This window comes from Engraulis encrasicolus, chromosome 1 (genome assembly GCF_034702125.1).
Source record: "Engraulis encrasicolus isolate BLACKSEA-1 chromosome 1, IST_EnEncr_1.0, whole genome shotgun sequence".
Lineage (NCBI taxonomy): Eukaryota > Metazoa > Chordata > Actinopteri > Clupeiformes > Engraulidae > Engraulis > Engraulis encrasicolus.
The window spans coordinates 14,451,707-14,460,007 of record NC_085857.1 but is presented as its reverse complement, the minus strand read 5'-3'; positions in this window follow the sequence as shown (position 1 = coordinate 14,460,007).

Below are 8,301 nucleotides of genomic sequence, written 5' to 3'. Positions count from 1 at the left end.
ATTCACTTGCACTGGCCCGCTGCACGCACCCGCACCCGCACGTCATTTGTCCGTTAGTTGTTTTTTGGGAGAGCAAGGAATAGAGAATCAGCTGTGATTTACTGGCAGAAGCTTACTATGGAATGTCGCTTAAAATAGGCTGGAACAAAAGTATCGCTGTTTGGATTTGATGCCGTTATTCTCAACCTTCTAAAGTCAGGGCACCCCGAACCTAGTCACATAGGCTAGAAATCATTATTTATTAGGCTACTGCATAGGCTATAGTTTCAGATTTAAATTGGCCAGTAACTATTTCACAGTAGCCTACCTTAAGGGTAATTGTCATGAGCACTCAATGCAGATAGGCTACCCTATCTTTTGTCTTGCGCTTTGCGCAGATTAGAATGGCGTCAGCAGCATTCAAAACACAGACTGGTGCCCCGTCAAAATCTCGTCATTAATTTACCACACTTCAGCTACAACAGACGTTGTCAGATGGCCAGGGAAAGTAACCAGAGATTTCCTATTGAGAGTGTTGAGACCGCAAAATGAAAGCAGAATGACGGTTCAGGACTGACAGCTCGCACCGCCACCTTGACATTGGCAACTGATGAACGTGACGTTGATTAATATCGTTACGAGGACATAATCAATCTGCAAATGTGATGAACCCGAGAAACTGCTTTTCCTCAACATTAGGATATTAGGCTAGCTAAAATAGGCTCACCTTCTCTCAAGTTCGCACAATTTGCATCTGCTGTGACAGGGGGCATCTTCACGTTTGTGACATTTTCTTGATTCATTTTACAAATTAGCTTTGCTATTTGGATATTTGAACCAACATCGACCCTATGTTGGTCTTGTGACTTGTTATGAATATATCAAAGACAAATATGGGTTCAATAGACTATCACAATTATAGCCAAAAAAATAATATATGTATTTTTTAATCTGACTCCGGCTATCACAGTAGGCCACACGGAATGGGAATGAGATAACCAGTATAGGCTACTGTAGGCGGTAATTTTGACATTTGGGCTCACCTTTCTTGCAAGAAATCAGCAGCAGTTGCTTCGTCTGGTTTCCCCTGTCTCTCTTGCCTTTCTATTCTTTTTGTGAAAGCCTGGTGTTTTAGACATCTCTCATTGCTAACCGGCTGCTGCGTTTAATGCCTATAATGAAGTGAGTGAGTGTTGATTACGCATATTGTGCAATCAAAAGTCCGCGAGAGGGCGGACTAAACCAATGCGTACTGATTATGGGGGTGTTTGATATATATTGTAGCCTATTTGCAGGCTAGGATATCCAATTTAACAGATGTATTTCCAGAGAACATTGGAATTGCATAAATTACCAACATGTATTGACATTATTGTAAAAATAATGTTTAAAAAGCAAAACAAGAAGAACATTTTCCATAGGGGCCCCCCGGTGGGCCCCCCAGGTGGGCTGGGCCCTGAGAATGAGTCGGGGTTTTCCCCCCCTGTTCCACGCCGCTGCACACACACACACACACACACACACACACACACACACACACACACACACACACACACACACACACACACACACACACACACACACACACACACACACACACACACACACAAACACACACACACACACACACACACACACACACACACACACACACACACACACACACACACACACAGACCCACATGCACACAGACAATATAGCAAATGCTTTCACTATGTATGGACCATTGACGTTGGGTTGGACCAGAAGTGTACGGAACAACAAAACCTCCTGCTGAAAATGGCATGAATCCATATAGAAATAAAGAAAGAAAGAAAGAAAAAAAGAAAGAAAGAAAGAAAGAAAGAATAGAGAGAGAGAATGAAACATTACACACACACACACACACACACACGCACACACACTCTCACTCACACACACACACTCTCTCTCAAACACACACACACACAAACACACACACACACACACACACACACACACACACACACACACACACACACACACACAAACGCACATACTTGACAACTGACCTAGTGAGAGGAACTCCATGTTTTCTCACTAAATCTGAAGCCTTGTCGCCCGCTGCTCCCTGTCAGTTTAACAGCCAACGCTTTGTGTTCTCTCCCTTCCTCTCTCCCTCCCTCTCTTCTCTCTTCCATCACTGCTGGCCTCCCTCTCTCTTCCCTTTTGCTCCTCTCTTTTGTGCTCCCTCCCTCGCTCCACTCCTCTCTTCCTCATTCCTCCCTTTCGCTCCTCTTTTTCGTGTCCTGTACACTTCTCTTTCTCTCTTCAGTTCTTTTGTCTGTCCTCGATCTATCTCTCCACTCCTCCCTTTCTCCTCCCTCTCATCCCCCTCTTTTGTGCTAGCTCTCTCATTTTCCCTCTTATTTCTCTCCTCTCCTCCCTCTCTCCTCCCTCGCGCTCCAACTTCTTTCTTTTTCTCTGATGGATGGAGACACATATTGCTTTGGGAGGGGAGAAAGGGGCGAGAGAGAGAGAGAGAGAGATTTTGGGTTCTCTGTTTGGTTGATAGAGAGACATTTAGAAACAAAGGCGTAATGAGGAAAGATGGCAAGATGAAGGAGAGAGAGAGAGAGAGAGAGAGAGAGAGAGAGAGAGAGAGAGAGAGAGAGAGAGAGAGAGAGAGAGAGAGAGAGATAGAGATAGAGATAGAGCACAGGAGAGGGGGAGAGCAAAGAGTAAAAGAGAAAGAAGAAAGAAAGGGGTTAGACTGAGCACAAGTGGGGAGAGCAGAGGTTTCTTGTGGTACCATGGAGACCAAGGCAAACATGAATGGAGCAGCCCCACTTGTTTTAGGGGACAGGTCTTTTATTCATGGGGAAAGTTACTGCACACTACACACACTCATATACATACACACACCTGTGCACACATACACACACTCATATACATATACACACACACCTGCATACACATACACACACTCATATACATATACACACACACCTGCACACACATACACACACTCATACTACATATACACACACCTGTGCACACATACACACACTCATATACGTACATATACACACACACCTGCACACACATACACACACTCATATACATGTACACACACACCTGCACACACATACAAACACCTGCAGCCATTCGCATACACACACATATGTGCATACACGCACAAAGACAAGTGTGCATGTTCACACGCACAAACACACATGTGCGCATAAAAAGGGGGAACAAAATGGAAGTGCTGAGAGGATCCAAACTTTTTTTAAAGGGACACTGTGCATGAAATGATCAAAAAAGGTACTGCAACTATGCTGCTCAATGGAACTAGCCTCCCTATTGCCACATTTGATCTTTACATGAAAGTTTACAAAGTAATTAAAAAATATTTTCTAGTATGGTCCAAGTCGAGTCATTTTTGCAGCTAAAAATGGTTTTTTTTTGGAAATTCAAAATGGCGGACCATGGAGAAGATCCCACTTTTCATGTATGAAAAGTGCAAATGTTCCAGTCATAATGAATACTTAGAATTTGATGCTGGTGGTAAGTATTCATGAAAAAGGGAACATTAGTGAATGGGCAGCATGAATTCTGGAAATAAACAACTAAAAATCTCACACAGTGTCCCTTTAACACAGGTGCTCTAACAGTTAGTGGGAAGACATCAAAAAATAAAGAGGGGGAAACTGTGGATTCCGGTGTCCTTATTTTTTACTTTTCTTCAAGGCAAATAGACTGACCGACGCGTTTCGACCTATACGGTCTTTGTCAGGGTGCAGTCACTCAGTCAAAAAACACATGTGCACATGTTCGCACGCATGCAAACACGCACGCAAGCATGCACACATGCACATATGCACACAGAAAGACCAAGGACTAGAAATGGCTGCATCTGAAGACAGATCTGAGACAGAAAAACAAGAAAGAAAACAGCATCTACTAAACATAGGCCTACAAACAGCACAAGTGCTGAAAAAGACACAAGTGCTCAAGAGTATCAAATGTGGAGAATCCGAGAGAGAGAGAGAGAGAGAGAGAGAGAGAGAGAGAGAGAGAGAGAGAGAGAGAGAGAGAGAGAGAGAGAGAGAGAGAGAGAGAAACAAGTGGGAATTGAACTGAAACAAGACACATACCAAGCGAGAGACTAAAGAGACTTTTTCAGTCAGATAGAGAAAGACAGAGAGAGAGAGAGAGAGAGAGAGAGAGAGAGAGAGAGAGAGAGAGAGAGAGAGAGAATTAGAGAGAGAGAGAGAGGATAAGAGAGAGGAAGAGAGAGAGGAAGAGAGAGTTAGAGAGAGAGAGAGAGAGAGAGAGTTAGAGAGAGAGAGAGAGAGAGAGAGAGAGAGAGAGAGAGAGAGAGAGAGAGTTAGAGAGAGAGAGAGGATAAGAAAGATTTTTTGATTTTTAAAAGCGCTTTATTTTAACAATCAGAATAAACCCTTTACAAAACCATACTACACAATCAAACCATGTGAAAAAAAAAAAACCTAAATCTTATGCTAAAAAAAACCTCGAAAAGGTCAACTCCCCACCCCTGACCGAGCAAAGTGCTTCTCCATAACACCACTTATCAACAAAAGTGTCAATGTCAGACATGTGCTGAAAAAAAAAGAAATCAATGCGAATCCTAGATTTAACCAGGCCCGAAAACACATTGGCTACACTACAATCTGCATTACCGGTCATCTTGTTCTTTCTGCTGATATAAATTGCCATTTTTGCTTGACCCAGTACAAAATTTATCAGCTGACATTTCAACCTGTGTCTCTGTGTATACCTAAAACCCAAAACAAAAGTCTGCACCGAAAACACTTCACCAAAAGACAGTAAAAGGTGAGTTAAAATGTCAAACAGGGGCAAAAGTCTGGGGCAATGCATAAAGGAATGAAAAACAGTCTCTCTTTGGAAGCAAAACGGACAGTCCTGATCTACCGAAGGGTTAATAATGCAAACAAAAGCATTGATGGCGAGGATCCCATGGAGTAGCCTCCATTGCAAGTCACCTATCTGTTTTTTCAATGGTGGCTTATACAGTGTCCTCCATTCAGGTTTTACATCGTCAATTCTTAAAAGGATCCCCGGCTATTTATACTTTCATTTCTTAAAAGATACATATTAGTGTCAGTTATAATAAAATTATATTGAAAACCTTGTTGATGTCTTCGTTTTCTAAAATTATTAAAAAATAATTAAACACGCAAGTCGCCATTTTTCGCGATGCTGGACAGTGACGTCGTGAAGTTGTACCAGCCGGCTTCGAACCTTTGTTCTGGTAACGGCTCAGCGACATGCAATTGCTTGCTGCATGGCATCTGCTCAGTGCTCAGCCGTTTTAATTTGAGAGAAACATTACAGCTTTTGTGTGTCAAATATGAAATGGGGATATACTGCCATCTATTGGTGGGTTGGTGCACTGTCAGCAGCCAACATCACCCTTTAGCCAGACGGTTTCTTTGCTTCAGCGACGTCCATGTCACATTCATCAGGTATCCGAAAGCCAAACACGAGTGGAGGATGCCATCTTCTAGCTAGCATTACAACGAAGATAAACCTTTGGTGGCTATCTAATAAGGCAGACGACTGTGAACCAAATCTCCACCATTATTTGTTGGAGACACTTACTCAGGTATGTAGGAAATGTTTGGAGGGTTGCCAATGCCAAAACGTATGAGCTAGCCTGCTTGCTAACGTCAGACTATTTGAATAGTCTGTTTACTGTAGCTTCGTACCCATGGCATAAAATAACATGATCTAATTAAATGGGAACGGGTGTAATTACTGTAAGCTTGCCATCTTTCCTTATGTGACAGAATCAAATCTTTCTTGGCTAACCAAGAGTTAGCAATTTTACCGAGATGGCAAGCTTGCACTGAGTATGAATTGTCAATGTTTGTTGTCAGTGTTCAGTTGCTACGCATTACAAAAGTAATTCATTACTGTAGTGCATTACTATTTTGCAGTATGTTAATGTAAGGCATTACAGGGCAAAAATCTGTAACATTTACTTATTTACAATGCTAAATAACTTAAGTTACAATGCATTACAATGACCTGGATATAGTGGTATTCAGTGTGGTGGGTCAGAAAGAGATCTATCCCTGAACCTGGTAGTTCTTAGCCTGCATGCTGCCAAAAACACCTCCTGGATGAGAGTTGAAAAAGTCATGACTCATGAAATTCATTTACACCATAATAAATCGCCAGATCCATATTTAGGCCTACAGTTAGCCTATTTTTGCGAAAGTAACTTAAGTAATGCAAAAGTAATGCCTTGCATTTTAAATATAGTATTGTTGTAGTGTAAGTGATTCTTTTGAAAAGACAGCAACATGCAATCAGTAATGCATTAACTGCCCAACACTGTTTATTATGCAGGTGACCAGAAAATACCCTGACCTTGCTCACAGCGCCTTGGTCCAGTGACATCTGTCAAGAAAGTAGCAGACAAACTGGGCCCATATCCTGGAGTAGATTATGGAGCAGCAGCACCCAGACCCAAAACAAAGGTACATTCCCCTCACTCCAACTAGCATACAGTTAAGCACCTTTCTCCCCCCTGCTCTCCCAGTTTTGATGAAGGGGAAGATGTATGAAAATGTCCCCTTGTTTGGCTAGTGACACATTTTTCAGAGTGAGACGGATAAACATAGCATAACTAAGCAAGATCACAAGCATCTATGCTACTTTATATCAGCCTACCTGTAGTTTCTGTATCATTAAGTACCTGTGCTACAGTACTTCAAATTACCTTCATTTATCAACTGATTCAATGTGTTTTCCTTCACATTTTCTTTTCCCAATATCAATGGCCTAGCTTAGATGGGGAACCTATGTGTGCTTTCCAATATGCAACCTTGCGTCCTCCACTTGTGCTTGTGACCTCGCTTCGCCTCCTGGCCCCACCTCAGTGGAGAAAACAAACTTTCCAGCCGTCAGCCTTGCCAAAACAATTTTTGGGGCACTGTTTTTCATTCACCATCCCAATTGCAAATGATAAAATGACATTTGAAATGTGATTTTGAAAGATATTGAAATATAATGCTGTTGTCAGTGATGTCATCATGACGTATCACTTCCTGGTACGAGGCCACAAGCACAAGTGGAGGACACAAGGTCACATATTGGAACGCAACCCATGTCTTAAGGGCCGTAGGTTGTTTTATCGGGCCCCCGATGTAATTTTAATGTTGTGCAGCTTGATATGAAATATGACATATTTTGTAATGGAATCTTAGAAAATACATTTGAAATACAATTAAGCTAAATTCAGGGGTCGGACCCCTGGAAAGAAAAAGGTTCCCCACCCCTGGCCTAGGCAGTATGTATCAACCTAAATTTCCTGTAACTCTCTGCAGGAGATGACACTGGAGGACCAGGTCTGGTCTTTGATGGCCTGCTAGAGTAGAGGAACAGGCATGGTGTCCCATCTCCAGCAGGAACACCTGGGGTACCTGTGGGAACTGCTCAGACATGCCGACCAGGAGAGGAAGTGCTGCGGTCCGGACCCACCAGCTCACTTTTTTAAACAAAGTCATTACTTGTAAATAGATGTAAAGCTTACACATTCAATTGGTTTAGGCACAGAGTTTTACGTTTTTTTTTTTTTACATGTTTCAGTATGTCAAGTGCAAATTCTTACTTTGTTTAATAATACAAATAAAAAAAACTGAAAACAGAGTCAGCACTGTATTTTTATATCAAGAATAGAAAGATTCTCACAACAACAAAGTTAAAAGTAACATTAAAGGGACACTGTGCAGGAAATGGTCAAAAAAATGTACTGCAACTATGCTGCTTACTGAAATTGTGCTGCCTATTGCCAAATTTGATTTTAACATGAAAATTTAAGTATTAAACAAATATTTTCGAGTATGGTCCAAGTACAGTCATTTTTGGACATTCAAAATGGCGGACAATGGAGAAGATCCCCCTTTTCATGTTTGAAAAGTGCAATTTTTCCAGTCATAGTGAATACTTAATTTGATGCTGGTGGTAAGTATTCATGAAAAAGGTAACATTAGTGAATGGGCAGCATGAATTCTGGAAATAAACAACTAAAAATCTCACACAGTGTCCCTCTAAAGAAATTTACATGATTGTCACGACAACCCAATAACCATATTTATTGTCTTCAGGATGTAGGTGGTCATGAGGTGCAGCCATCATGGTCCATCAGCAGCTGCTTGGAACCCCGATCCTGTAGAATGAGAGCACATTTGCAGATGTATGCACATAGTGCTATTACATTATATGGTCAACAATAAGTGTTATTGTAGATGATGGCGCGCAAAGTTGCACATGTGAAATATAAGCAACTGTCTCACATAACATGAAAT